The sequence below is a fragment of the Battus philenor genome, unplaced genomic scaffold (assembly GCF_028537555.1).
Source record: "Battus philenor isolate CCGP_79_NKW_IND1 unplaced genomic scaffold, ilBatPhil1.0.hap1 SCAF_23, whole genome shotgun sequence".
Taxonomy (NCBI): Eukaryota; Metazoa; Arthropoda; class Insecta; order Lepidoptera; family Papilionidae; genus Battus; species Battus philenor.
In genome coordinates, this window is record NW_027181686.1 from 3,516,255 (window position 1) to 3,531,024 (window position 14,770).

At 32.0% G+C, this 14,770-nt stretch overlaps 1 protein-coding gene across 1 annotated transcript in view; it reads right to left on the reverse strand.

Moving 5' to 3' along the window:
• LOC137924131 (uncharacterized protein CG3556) overlaps positions 1-11,613 on the reverse strand; it is an 83,967-nt gene extending 72,354 nt beyond the window's left edge. The window contains exon 1 of the mRNA XM_068767470.1: positions 11,495-11,613. The gene's annotated coding sequence lies outside the window, so the exon portion shown is untranslated. The remainder of the gene's footprint in view (positions 1-11,494) is intronic.
• Between the last annotated feature and the right edge of the window lie 3,157 nt (positions 11,614-14,770).

The window sequence follows — 14,770 nt, forward strand, 5'->3', positions numbered from 1 at the left end:
GTATTATTAGAGTAACACCTTTTGTCACTGTAATATTTTTGTATAATACATTTTATTTTATATGCTACAAGTAGATGTGTATATTTCTGAATGAATTTCTCGTTGAGTTTGTTCATTATTGTACTATAACTATATAGTTTATGTATTATAATAGCATGTAGTTATATGTTTATGTATATGTTATTTGTAATATATATGTGTGTATATACATTTTTTGCACCTATCATTTGTTGACCGCTCGCTCCATTTTTCCTTATTAACCAAGTTCATCCCATGTTTGTCCAGTAAAATCGCGTTTTGCGATAAGACTACCCATTGCACTACTCTTTTGGCCTATTACATGTGCTTTCTTTTAGGTTTATTAATGAAGAAAAAATAAATAAATAACATGTTCATAGATGCTTGATAAAAATATTTTTGAAATATTTATGAACAATTTTTTTGTAATATAGTTACCGTATTTACTATTTATTTTATTCATTTCCATCTTTGTTACAAGTAATATCGCTCCATTTAAAAGATTATTTCAATTTAATTTAAAGCGTTAATAATGCTGTGAACAAAGGCGTCAAGAAGTTTCGTCTGCAACAAAAAGACATTAAACTCAAAGTATTCGTAACTACAGTTCTGTTGAAATTTAAGCTCAGCAATATTTAATTCTATCTGAGAAGACATCATTAAATTCACTGGTTTTTGACTATGTAATTTTTTTCATTTTATTTATCTAGTAAAGTTAAATACTTTGTTTTTTATAAATGTTATTTATAAAAGTATCGCCTCGTGAGCTCTGCATTTTTGGGGTTTGCATGCAACCCGTACATATAAGAAAAAAAAGAACTCATGCGAAAGATCTAAATCTTCCATAACGGTCATCATTATTATTATTTCAGTCGTAAAATGTCGACTCAAGAGACTTCCAATATCATGGTAATGTTGCCAAGGTATCAATATTGAATTACAACTGATTAACGCTCTGTTACTGTCTACAGGGTAATTGGAAACAAGTGTAAGAGCTTTAAAGTTAGTTTAAAAAAATCCCGGGAATCAAACCCAAGACTTACGATCGCAAGTCTCAGTCTCCTACTTTTGAGCTACTACTTCTCGGAAGCCAACTGTTGAAAAAGTTGCCACGTGTAAACACATTTGAAAAATTATTTATGATTGTTTACGGCCATCACAATCATTTATCCCTTTAACTTACAAAAGTGCGGCTAAAAGACCAATTAGTCAGTTAATATCGTATTTGATAGAATAGGTGAACGAAGTGTTCGTGTGTACATGTATGTATATTTGTACAATAGGCATCAAGGATAAAGATTTTTATTGTTTCAAATGCTACTGACGTACACGTAAATAGAAAGCACATGCGAGGGTAGGAGACGCCCGTCCGGCCTGTAGCTATTCCGCGCAAAGGTAGAAGTGACCGTATTATTCAGGTCGTTTAATCAGGGCCCGACTGGCGCACAATAGGTTTTTTACAAAGCTTTGAAAAATAAATTGTGATGCTTTTTTTAATCCTTTGCTTCGACTGATAATCGTTGCTATGTAAAAATATACTCCACCTTTGTATTTACTGTATTTAAAATATTATTTTTAGCAGACATACATACACATTATATTTTTGTAAAATTTATATATTCGTAGGGTTAACTATTTTATAATGTAATACTTCTTATAACTTATAATTCATCCTGAAACTACTAAAATTTCAGAAAATATAAAGACTAGTAAAGAAAAAAAAAAGAGAAGTATCAAATGTAGGCAGTTCGCGATGGACTTCGCGCGTTTGCAATTCGCTTTGAACTTCAGACATTTGACAGTTCATACAATATTTCTTTTTATATTTCAATATATATTATATTACCATTTAACAACTGCATCGGTCAGCAGCTACCAATCATATATTTCATTTATTCATATGAAACTTAATCAATAAATAAAGTGGTCACTCTAAAAGATATTACAGTAATTAAGAAAAAGACCAATGTTTAGCCACTTCCGCACATGCAGTGGTAGTCGTGCACTCTAGAATCACTCTGTGTTTGGCACTAATCGGTGTAACATAGTTCCTGAAGATTCCCCGTGGAGGGGTGAAACACGTGTTGAGTGATTTGGTGGTGGCGGTTGTGTGATTCGCATTGTTTGCCGCATGCGCATTTATCAGTGAGCTGGCGGGCGGTGCATTTCATTGCACGACTACCACTGCATCTGCGGAAGTGGCTAAACATTGGTCCTTTTCTTACTTAGGATGAACTTCCGCGAAGTAACGCCTGATTCCATTAAATATTACAGTAATATTTTTATAGGGATTCGGTCAGTATAGGCCAATAACTTTTGGCAGTACAAAGTGTAACAGAGAAAATAAAGTTTGTATTTAAAAATACATCAATTGAAATAACTATTAGAATAGTTTAATTTACATTGTAATAGTAATTAGAAATAGCTACGCATTGCACAAGATTAATTGCGTGGAATATAGCTTGCTAAAGCCGTGGTATATCCAGGTCAATTGGTAAATGGATCACTTATATAACTACAGGTATATACAAATAAAATGAATGCAGACTATATTAATATTTTGTGTGTGCGATTATGCATTCTTGAGAAATATTTTCTTAACTTGTAAATTGTTGCTTAGCTTTGCTTAACAACAACACGCTTTTATATATAAATATTTAGATACATAATAAGTAATTGAATTTTGTGCTATAGTTTATTATTCGTTTTAACATAAATTAAAAGACTCGCCGATTAACCGACATATTATGTATGACTAATAAACTAAAACGGATCGGTTTTCCTGCGATAATATAAATACAAGAATAATAAATATATTTAATTTTAAAAATCTTTGATATAACGAGGCAACCTAAATAATTTGATGGATTTGTCTAATCTGATCTAAAAAGAGACTATATGTGCAATTGTACTAAGTGTTCCGTGAATTAGTTGAACTAAACCCTTTTGTTACGTATTGTTTTATATTAATTACATATACATGAGTAGTGGTACATTTCCCCATTGTTGATCCCGGGTTCGATTCTCAAAAGATTGTCTCATATATAATTCAAACTTTATGCATTAATTATATTAGATTGTCAATGCACACAAAAGAGATTCCAAAGGATAGGCAGCAGCGTCCTTTGCGTACCATAATACTACACTGCAAATCGCCTGCCTGCCTGCTAAGCGAGGATATTTTGAGGGATGCCCGTACATTGCAGTTGGCGTCTATGAGCTAAGACGACGACAATATATGATGATTTGGCGGATTCGAACCTCATGTTAACGTAAAGTTGAGTCAACTGATTATTATACCTTAGAGCTGAGAAGAACAGGCGAAAAATATTTAATAAACATAGAAACAGCCGTGAGGCATACATCGTTCAAAAGGCATGTAGAAACTCTTTGCATACAAATGTTCTATGACAATTTTTTTAAATCTAGCAACGGAAGCTTTCTAAATATTACATGAGATTGGTTTAAAGATTAACAAAGGTTAACTGAGCGAAGTCAAGTCATACGTATACAAAACTTGTTTTGTTTTCTGGTATTTACAATGAATTTTTGAACCTAACACAACGCCTAAACTGATATTACCACTGTCTATGTCTTAATCATCACTTCCTATAAGTATCAAAGATATGAAAAAATATTGTGGTACGGCTTTTAAGGCCTACAAAAAAAAATTGAGTGTTTATATAATCAACTTCAATAGGTTATCCTAATTAATTTAATGTAAAACACATGTGGCTTGATACAATACAAACTCGTAGTTGTTCTGCAGCTGTACCGTGACATTAATCTGGGGTCCTGACGTGGGTCGGCAGATAAACATCGGTAGCCGAGATTGTATCGCTGTAATTTACCCAAATATTTAATAGCTGTGAAATAATTTCGAGCTGAAAATATTAGATCCGCTTAGTGACGTTTTGTAAAGCAAATTCAGGCATAACGTCTGACTTCATTACAAGAAGATCGTTGTAAACGTCTTGCACAACTAACTATGCGCGAAAAGCCTTAAAATTCACATTTTTTTTCATTGAACGCGTTTACATTGCATAGATCTATTTTTTATTGTACATCATTTTTGAGAACATAAAATAATGTCTATAAACATTATTAACAATTAAATATTGTGTAGTGTAGAGTATGAATTTACCAAAAAAAACGAACAAGTTTGTCTTCACCTATATCTCCATCGAAGTCAAGGACTTTTTTGCTTTTCAAACTCAAGTTAACAAACGATCTTTTTGTCTTCTTCTAGTTTTTGGTAAATATTGCATAATCATTATAAATTCACTCTTTTTAAACTTTTTTCATTAAATTTTTTCAACTCTTTCATTCACATGAAATAAAACAAATTTTTAAGTGGGTATATCGCTACCAATTCACTTTATTTCTATATTCCAGACGTTTCTAGTAGTTCAGCTTTAGGACCTCCACCGCTGGACATAGGTCTGGATAGGGTGGGCCTAGGTCTGCAATCCAGTCTTCCGACGCCTTTAACAAGATCTGTCCACTTTGTAGATTAACCCATACTTAACCGAATATAGTGCAAGATCTTATGACAGCGTATGCTCATTTTGCTTAAATCGGACTGACGTCAATAACTTCAAGACACCTCAGAATGACTATGACTTGCGTACGTACAACCACCCTGTCCTACCCGTAGCTATGGTACTACAAACCACATGAAAATTGTGCATTGCATAGGCTCACCAAAGATCGCCACGAATATCGGTCACATTGCACTGCCCACATGCAGCGACTTTTCATAAAAGTTCTCGAATATAAATATTAAAGTTTACCGTCATATAATCCTTGGAAAATTTATTTTATCTCATGAGTAATATTCGCGAAAATCGAATAACTTATTATGTGAGCTACAACTGATAGTGACTGAGCGAGTTCATAGTAAGTGGTTTATTTACACCCACAATAGACCTCGTCATCATCAGGTGTAGACAACAGAAAGCTTAATAACGTAACCCCAGCCAGCTACAGCCCAGCCAAATGATTAATATATTTTCCACGTCAGCAATAATTGACTTGTTCTTTCTCTGTTTATGGTAACCTATAATTTCTGAAACACCAGTAATACTTCACGAGGAGAGCAGATGTTCACTTTCGTGGACTATCTGACGACCTTTATAACAATAATTAAATAAACAACCTATGTTCAGTAAGTAAGTACCTCATAATATAGTATTTTACCTATGGAGTAGATTTTTGAAGGTTCTTAATATTGTAGTCATTTTAAAAGGTTGGTTTTTGGTATTACGCTTAAAATTGTTTGTTAGCCAATAAAACTAAATTTATTGTAACAACTCGAACCCATTGTACTACTAAGATCTTACTTACATGTTACATTTCAAACCGTAAATTATGATTTGTTACGTAATACCGTAAATATGATTTATTACGTTATAAATCAAAATCAATATTAAAAAACAGAACCGGGGAGAAGTTTTTGAAAGTAAAAGGGAGCAGTTGTCGGTACGCACTCGGCGAGCATAATTGCATAACCCAGAACAAAGGATACAAAAACAAAGCGCACTTACTCTTGCTCATTAAAACGGCACGACCGGCTTGCAGCGGCTGCAGCAGCTTGCGCTACCGTGCATGCACGCTATACACATGCCTACCCGCGTAGAGTCATTTTTAATGCTATGATTTAGCTAACTTGTTTCATTATACTACTTAAAATCACTGATGTTTCCACTTATTTATAATAATATCTCTTGTATTAAATGCAACCTAGAGGAACTTGAGAATTTATGAAACTATCGGAAAAAATATACTAGGAACTTGCTATAATATCAGCAAGTTAATTATACAAGCGGATACAAAAAAATTAAAAAATTACGTTGAATAGTTCAGGTCTCTACGATGAATATAATTACGTTCATGGAAAGTTTGGAATGTTAAAGGTGCTTTAAATTCTTTATTCTTCTTTTCAGCCGACAGACGTGTGCTGTAAAGCATAGCCATCCCCCAAAGATTGCCACGTTGACCAGTCCTGCGCCATCCGCATCCAACAACTTCCTCCAAACTTTACTACGTTGCCGGTCCACCTAGTGTCTCGTAGCTTAGGTTAAGTAGATTGAAGAGGTTAAATAGGCTCGCGGTCGCAATTCGAGAACCTTTCAGTCCTAACGTTCATCACTTACACTGCCACTGCAAGCGAGCAATTCTTGGAGCTACGTCGGTGACCTTGATTCTTTTGCGAATCTCCTCATTTCTGATTCAATGTCGCAAGGAAACTCTGTCTAATGCTCTCTGGGTGACCTTGAGCCTCTGCAATTCTTTATAACTACTTACGGAATTTACATTATTTATTAAAATTAAATACGTCCTATGCCTGATTAAATGATGTTTTGGGTGATGACACTTGCACAAACTCAAAGAACATAGACAACCTGCACAGAAATCTAAAACAGAGTTACTACACTCGTTAGTAAACGATATGTCAAGCCGTGCCAATAAAATTTCTGGTTTTATTATAATTTTAAATCTAAATCTTTTATCACTATGGTTATATAGATACGAGTACACAATAACCCAATATAGGATAAAATTGAGTCTAAAAAAATCGTTTATATGCCGACTATTTTATTTGATGCAGAATAGATTATTTATTCACAAAGAACGGACAAAAAAAATGAACAAACAACAAAATTCCTCTCTGCGGAGCTTTTATTTAAATTTGCTAATATTCCAGAAGTACCAGGATAGCAGAGGCATGCTGCAGTTTAACTAACTCACGCGGCGCCATAATTGGGTAGTCTATTCATTAGTAAGTCCGGCCCGTTTGGCGCATGCCCAGCTCTTTGAACGCTAGAAACGCGATAGCTACTGTTCAATATACATCATTTTAATAAAGTTAAATATATGAGCCATAATGTGGTGAGATTATGAGGCCGTAGATGCAATTTTACTAAATTTATTATTATCTGATGTTCTGCTATAAATATCATCCACACTTATTGATATAATATCTAACGCACTCTTATGAATTATGACGCGCATAGCAATGAATATTTTTGAATTAATTCAATTAAGCAAAAAACAGAATGAAAATATTATAACTTAAAATATTAAAAATATCTTAGTTACTCGATATTTAATAAAATAAATAAAACACGTACTGAAAAATATTCGAGTTAATAAATTTGAAAGTAAAATATTTTTGGTCGGAAGTTTGTGAAATTTATAGAAGAGACAGCAGTAACGTTACATTATTTTTGGTAACAAATTTAATTCATAAATTTATCTATACAGTTCTGAACTCCAAGCAAATTACAAACTTTTGTAATAATCTTTTTTTAGAGCCGATAAAATCAACCTCGCCTAAAAAACTTTGCTACGGTGAAAAAGTGAAATAAAAATTGACGACGAAATATTCTCTAGAACTTTTTTTTAAATTTTGTTAAAATAGCTTCATACTTTTTAAAAGTTAACAAACCTCTGTAATATTTTAGTTTAATGAATTAATATTCATAACTTATGACCTAGTTTAAGTGCACATCTGAAAAGTAATAAAAAGCCATAGTAACATTTTACAGTTTTTATTTAATTTATCATTCACAATGTCTTTTTTTAATTATATATATTTTGTTTATTTTTACACTTAGTTTAGATATTATGCAGAAAATCTTCGAAATGTGACACGAGTTAAAATCTACTATAAACGTCAGTGACATTATCATTAACTATATTTAACGTTATGGTACAGTTATAAATTCTTAATTTTACCCAAATAGTACAGTTCTACTTTATAAATCATGAAGTATTTCAATAAATTTAGGTAACGTTTACACGCAGGTCCCTTTTGCTACAGGCGTTGGGGGTCGGGTCGGCCACCTATTTCTGTCGCCTAGCAATAATTCGTAGGCATTTCTGTTTTTCAGTTAGAATAGCAACGCTGCATCCAAAATTATTTTGCTTGTGTTATATATTTTATTGCAAAACCTATTTATTGTAACATTCTAACATTCTGAGCCTCATTGGCAATTTTACAGCCGCCAAAAGGCCATGGAAAGGGTGATGCTTTGAATTTTTCTACGAAATTGAATCGGTGGTGAGTTGATTCGTAGATGAACAAAAGTAACCGGACATAGACTAGTAGATTAAGTATATATATATATATATATATATATATATATATATATAGTATCATCACATAATGTAAGCCACGTAGTTAACTATTATTGATGTAAAAACAATTCACCCGAAACAACAAAAGCAGAGAAATTATCAGAATGCTCAATAACACAAGCTAGCTCTCAATACAGTTCACACAATGCGAAACGTAATCATTATTGAGATCCTCGCTTTTATATTCGCCTGGTATTTCTCCAATCACTCACACACGGACGAATATTTCTGCAAGAATCCGTTATTTTCGCTGTATTTTTGTTTGTACGAGGGGAAAGGGAGACCTAATTAATTAAAACGTGAAGCTTTATGGTCTCTTGGGATCTCTGCCTACATATTTCCATATTTGTCATGAATATTGTTTGTTACTTTTAACGGCCTTTTCATTAAAAAAAAATAAAAACTATGTTATATAAATGTTTTTTTAATAACCTACAGAATTGCGATTATTTACAGATGTAGTAGCAAAGTTATTTATTTATTATTATTAGGTTAAAAGTCGATGCTCAGAAAGATTCACTGAATTTTGACTCGCCAGTGAAAATAAAATATGTGCTTCAAAGCTATTTCTGTGTTCATGGCAATAGTTTTCTAAATGGAATATATTGTCTTTATAAAAGTCAATTTTATACAGCAACTATCATAAAAATAAAATGTACAGCGAGATATTCCACCGAGACTACAAAATTGTATCAAAATTGACGTAGAGTTCGTAACTGCTAAGGGAAACATGTATACAAACATTTACATATGTTGACAGATGCATATTTTCGTTTGGATATTACAAGTAAATAATATTATTAATAATTATCAAAGCCCGTCTAGTCGAGTACCACAGAATGAAGCGTTAGCTTAATATAGAAAGCACTTTTATATCACACAAATACCGAAATTAAGAGATGGAAAGATTTAATACTCTTATTAAACAATTCAATGAACTTATTTAACGTTTAAGTTATGGAATATATTTTCAATTAAAAATACGGTGTTGCTAATATGTTTTTAATTAATTAAATGTAATTATAATATTTTGTTTATTTTCGTATAGCACATGCCAACATAAAAACCTTCTCCATCATCTTAAATATACAAATATATATACGTTTAAAAATTCACTTCGGGTCAGAAAAATACATAAGATACCGCTAATGTTTAAGAACATTGGGCATTTTCATTGTATCTACAAAGTATGAGATAATCGAGAGAAGTGAACTAATTGGATGTTGACCCGTAAATTTTAATATTTTTTACGAATGCTGCAATTAAAAACACATCTTCATAACTCCATAGCTGGAAGAATCTGTATGTAATATACATTCCTTAATCAGAGCTCTCTCTAATACTGTCTCTATGGATCAAAACTAAATTTTCATTTATTTTGAAAAAAAAACTGTAAAAATAAAATCTATTGGAAACCAGAGTAAGTCATAGTACATCTATATTTGTAAAACTCAATATCTTTACTACAATTTTTAGATATATTTGAAATGATCTCTCTCACAACCTTTCATATTTTGGTTATTAAACTGTAGAACTATAATGTCTTTCAACAAGCATTTAAGGTAAATGTAAAAATAAACAAAATTTTTACGTAAAATTGTGAAATTTTCCTTTGTGAACAACTTTGGAGTTTTATTTCCCCCGAGGCGCAGTCGTTGTCTGCGCACCTACGGGGAATTTTTATTTCTATATAGGTGGACACGCTATTATGTCCCCTTGTGCGAAACATGATAAAGGTTATTTTAGCGCATCGTCCACGTATTATTATTAAAACATTTATTTCATATTTAACTATTTACTTTATATCGCAATATTTACTTATTGAAATATTAACTAAATCAACAATATGTCGGGATGTGTACGACCATTTGTAAAGACAGATGAAATAATTTGAAGTTGAATATGCGCGCTATAAACCCTGTCAGAAAATTTTGCGATTGTGTCCTTTAATTTTTTCTTTGAAATCGAATCCTGATCTTTGAAATATATTTAAATATGGCAGCTGAGTAAATGTTTGATAAGGTATAAATACAAAAACATACACACAAAAATAATATATATGTTCATGGCATATTAGTGTATAAAATGTTTATATTTATAAATGTTTCCCCTATATCAACGTCAAGGCGAAATCGGATTATATGGCAGTTAGTAGCTATCCATAGAAAGTTATTTCAATAAACTATTGCTTTATTTTGATGCGGTCAATTAAAAATCATCTTCAACCGTTTGTTCTTTACAAGAATAGTTACTTCGATAGTATAATAAAATAGGTAACAGATAACTATAACAAACGTTCTCTCTATTTCTGTGAATAATTATAGAAATAGAGAGAACCTTATACGGCATAAAATTAATTTACTTTTTACATAAAATATTTCTTTTATAATTTCTTTTGTTTGACTTATTGCTCAATTCCGGTTTGACGTTGATTTATGGGACACTCTGTAGATTGTATTAAAAAGTAAGACGATTCAACTGTAAACGATAAGAAGAGTACATTACTCTAATCTGAACGAAAAAAGTTGTGAACACAAGAACTTCCCTATCTAGATTTCCTTTTTCTGACAGCAGAATATTCCCACCATTTTACTAGAACATTCTCATTGTTATACCGTCTAAATTTCATTGCCAGTCATAAATAAAAGAGATTATCTTTTGTAAAAAGCTTTGATTCAGATTTAACGACCGGCCTTTACAGTCACATTAATTATTCTCGCATCAATAATTTATTATCATACATTATACGTCTTCGACAAAGATAGCGATATTTTCTCTAATTAAATATTTATCATGAATTCAGCCGTAGGATGTCTGGAGATAAATAGGTGTAATTGAACCGTAATCATAAAATGTTTTAAAAATATTTAAAGACGATAAAACAAAATAGATATAATCTTAGACGATTATCGATGATTTCATTAAAAATAAAATGTTTTTTGGTGACATTAAAATTTATTAATATCGCAAAAACGAGTAAAGAATAAATTATTATTTTAAGTGCGGAATATGTTCGTATACAAAACAAAATTATCAAATTTTTATTTACCATTTAAAACGCAGAGTGCTTAGCAAATATTTAAAATGTTTTCAAGTGCTCGATTCATATTAAAAGAGGACTAAATCGGAATGAATGTCAGATTAAGTCTCCGAAGCGATGCTAAGCGCATAATGATGGGGGAGGATTAAGAGGGTTTTGTACCACGCAACATTTAAACAGTGCCCGAACGCTTCATACGTATAAATTTAAACTTTAATATTTCCATCAGGACCGGTAAGAAAAAAATCCATCGCAAAATTATTAAATAGGCTTTCTATTACTAATTAATCTCACCTTTTCCAGTCTCGAATGCTGTCGTGTGCTTCTCAAATGTCACTAATTTTAAAATTAGAAAAAAGATTTAAATAAGAACACTACGGTGTTCTACGAAGGACGCGTTCGCCCCTGTTGGCAACCGCGCTGGGACTGAATTTCAGAGGGTGGCGATGCCCGACGGTAAGCACCCCACGGTGCAATGCCTATACTGCATTTATACAGCGCCTGCCTCGTTCCTATACCTTTAATTTCCTTTGCACTTATTGACCTTCTTCGCCTTAATTCGTGTCATTTTATCCAATTACACAAGATACGCTACACGACGTTGGAAAACATGTCTAATTTTTAACACGATACGATTTATATTCACTTGTGGTACTTGATAATGTAGTGTTTGCTAACAGGACATTGGGTTATTGTCTTCTCGACTAACCTGCAAAAGACTCCTACTTCGTCTGCACGTATTATTAACGACACCTGTTATTATTGCTTAAGTTATTTATTTCGATTTATACGTAATTATAAACAATTAAGAAATAATTTACGATTAAAACGCTTTTGTTTATATACAATTGAAACGATGGGAAGACGACCTCAAAAAAGAGGCTGGTTTAGAATGGATGAAAATAGCGAAGAAAAGAGGGAAAAATTAGAAGAGAAATTTGTCTAAGGATAAGGTGTTTATTGTAATTGTAATTGTTAAATATATATATAAATATGTGATATAAACTACTAGTAACTTAAAACAACTTAGTATAAGGACGATAAATTAACTGAAAATTATTTAGTACGAGTAAAATTGTGAACTGCAAAAGGCTTTTTTATTTTATTTTTATGTGTATATACAAGGTGATAGTTTACGGTTGTAAAAACTTTAAAAGTGTGATTTTATAGCTCATTTGTCGAAAAAAAAACTAAGCTTATATACCTAATTCCAATCACCATGTATATTTCTTAGCGAATGCGTCAAGCCATTAACTTCCGGCAGTACAAAGTCTAATATCAGATAGTAAATAATTATACATTTTAATATGTGCAAATATGTGCAATCTGGATTTTGAAAATGCTATTTACTGCTACGAGTATATTATAATTACGTTATTTATTATCACTAAAACCTATTTTTTAGAGTTATGACATTTAAATATGCAGTGATCGGAATTTTTCAAAGCGCTGTTTACTCTGTGTGTCATTTTTAAAACTCTTATTTTTGAATGTGGCGTATTATATATTAATTAACAACAAATGAGCTATACATTCACTCTTTAAAAGCTTGTACACCTATGGGCATTAACCTTATATGCATATACTTAGTCTTGCCGTAAATATTGTTACAAAGATTTTTTTTATTGTACGTGTACATTTTTTACTATAACAGTATGCTGTTTATAATACTCTAATATAAAACCATCAAAATAGTTTATTCGAAGTGGTCTCCATTGGCTGCAAAATATTCTTTTAAATCTTGAGGCCAGTTATTAATAGCAGCACGCACTGTTTTAGGGACTCCAAATTATTATGACGTTTAGAGCAAGCCTTACTCTCGAAAATGGCCATAAATCATAATACAGTGAATTAACAACAGGACTGGATGACGGCAAGTCTTCAGCTCTGATAAAGAACCGAGATTGGGTGGATCGAACTTTATGACTCGACGATAGTCTTGCTGAAAGGACCTTACTTGGTTACTGAAACTGTTGTTAAGGTGCCTAACTAACTTCTCAAGAATGGTATCTTTATGCACTTGTGCTCATGTTTTGCTACTTTTTCACAAAAATATGGTTCAATCACTCCTTCATTGCTAACATTTCATCAAACCATTACTAAAGTCGGTTAATCACCCACGTTGTACTCTGTTGACTAATTGGAAAACTTCTTTAGAGCTTTCAGTATAAATACAGTCATTCTGTTTGTAAATATTGCACGGTCGTAAAAATTTTTTCATGCGTTATCAACAACATTTTTCTGTAACCACTCTTTGCGTACGTGGTTCTAGAGATACCTTCATTTTCCGAGATAAAATCCTTTGCTTTCGGACATGATTTCTTTGAATTCTTCCCTTTACTCCTATGATCGCCTTTTTTGCTTAGGCTTTATTATTTTAACGGTTTTAGATTTATTTTGGGCAAGCATTCCACACTCAATAGACATAAAACTGTGTAAATATGTTTTTCATTTTACATTAAGGTTTAATACTAAACTGAAGGTATTTAATGCATAAGTATTAAAGATCATATAATTAATTCAGCAACTACTGTTTAAACACATGTTCATTTTTATGTGCTAAAAAGTAAGTAATTGAACATAAATCTATTGATTCTGAAAATATTTCAATTTTATCGTAAATTTATTTTATCTTGCTTCTCATATGTCGAGTTATTTTTTAGGTATTTTTATTTAAATAGTTTAACTTTTCCCTTGATAGTTTCAAAGAAACACAACAAAAAAAATTAATTTTACTGTCTACGAGTAGAAACATCTATCTGTATGTGTTAGCTTGCAGGAAGCATAGCTATTAAGCTAAGCTTCCTAGTTCCTAATGGAACTGCAGTTTCCAATAGTACATCGTAGGTTTGATACAGACTTATTCAAGTTGCAAAGAAAGAGCTAACAAAAATTTTGAAAATAAGTGACTTCCAACGTTACACATTATACTTAAATAGTGAGTCATTGTCTCTTTTAGAGTAGTGACAAAACTTAAACATAAATAGTCGGTCGAGTGCGATAATGTAGATTCTGAATCTGGATATATAACTAAAGGTTCATTTTCAAGTCCTTCTTATAAAGCAAAAATGTTAATTGTACTGTGCGTTCACGAGAGAACCCTCCTTATCACTGGCCAATACGGCCAGAATACTTTTTAATTAAATTATTCTTGCGCGATAGAAATGAAATTCGTGCTCTGATTTGAATTCGGATGGCGTCGGTGATATATTCGCTGCGATTGTAAATAATCTCTGCATATGTGTAATAAATACCACCTCGAACAAACCTGGCTGTTATTTTCTAACTTTTTTGCTACAATTTATTTTCATCGCCATCGAAATAGGAACGAAATCAGGCACGGGAGTAAAACTCATCTCTACCTGGTAAACGCGTATAGTACATTGTATAAAAACATTAAAAATTGCGCAGTTGTATTCAATACAATGTGTTGGAAATTTGTTCAGCGCGAGCGTATATATGCAAACAGAGCTGTCGTGACGGCGCGCTATCGCCCGTGATGAATGTTCGTAGCGAGAATCAGCCGTTCACAAATAGCATCCTTTTAATAATAAAAATAAACTTTTTCAA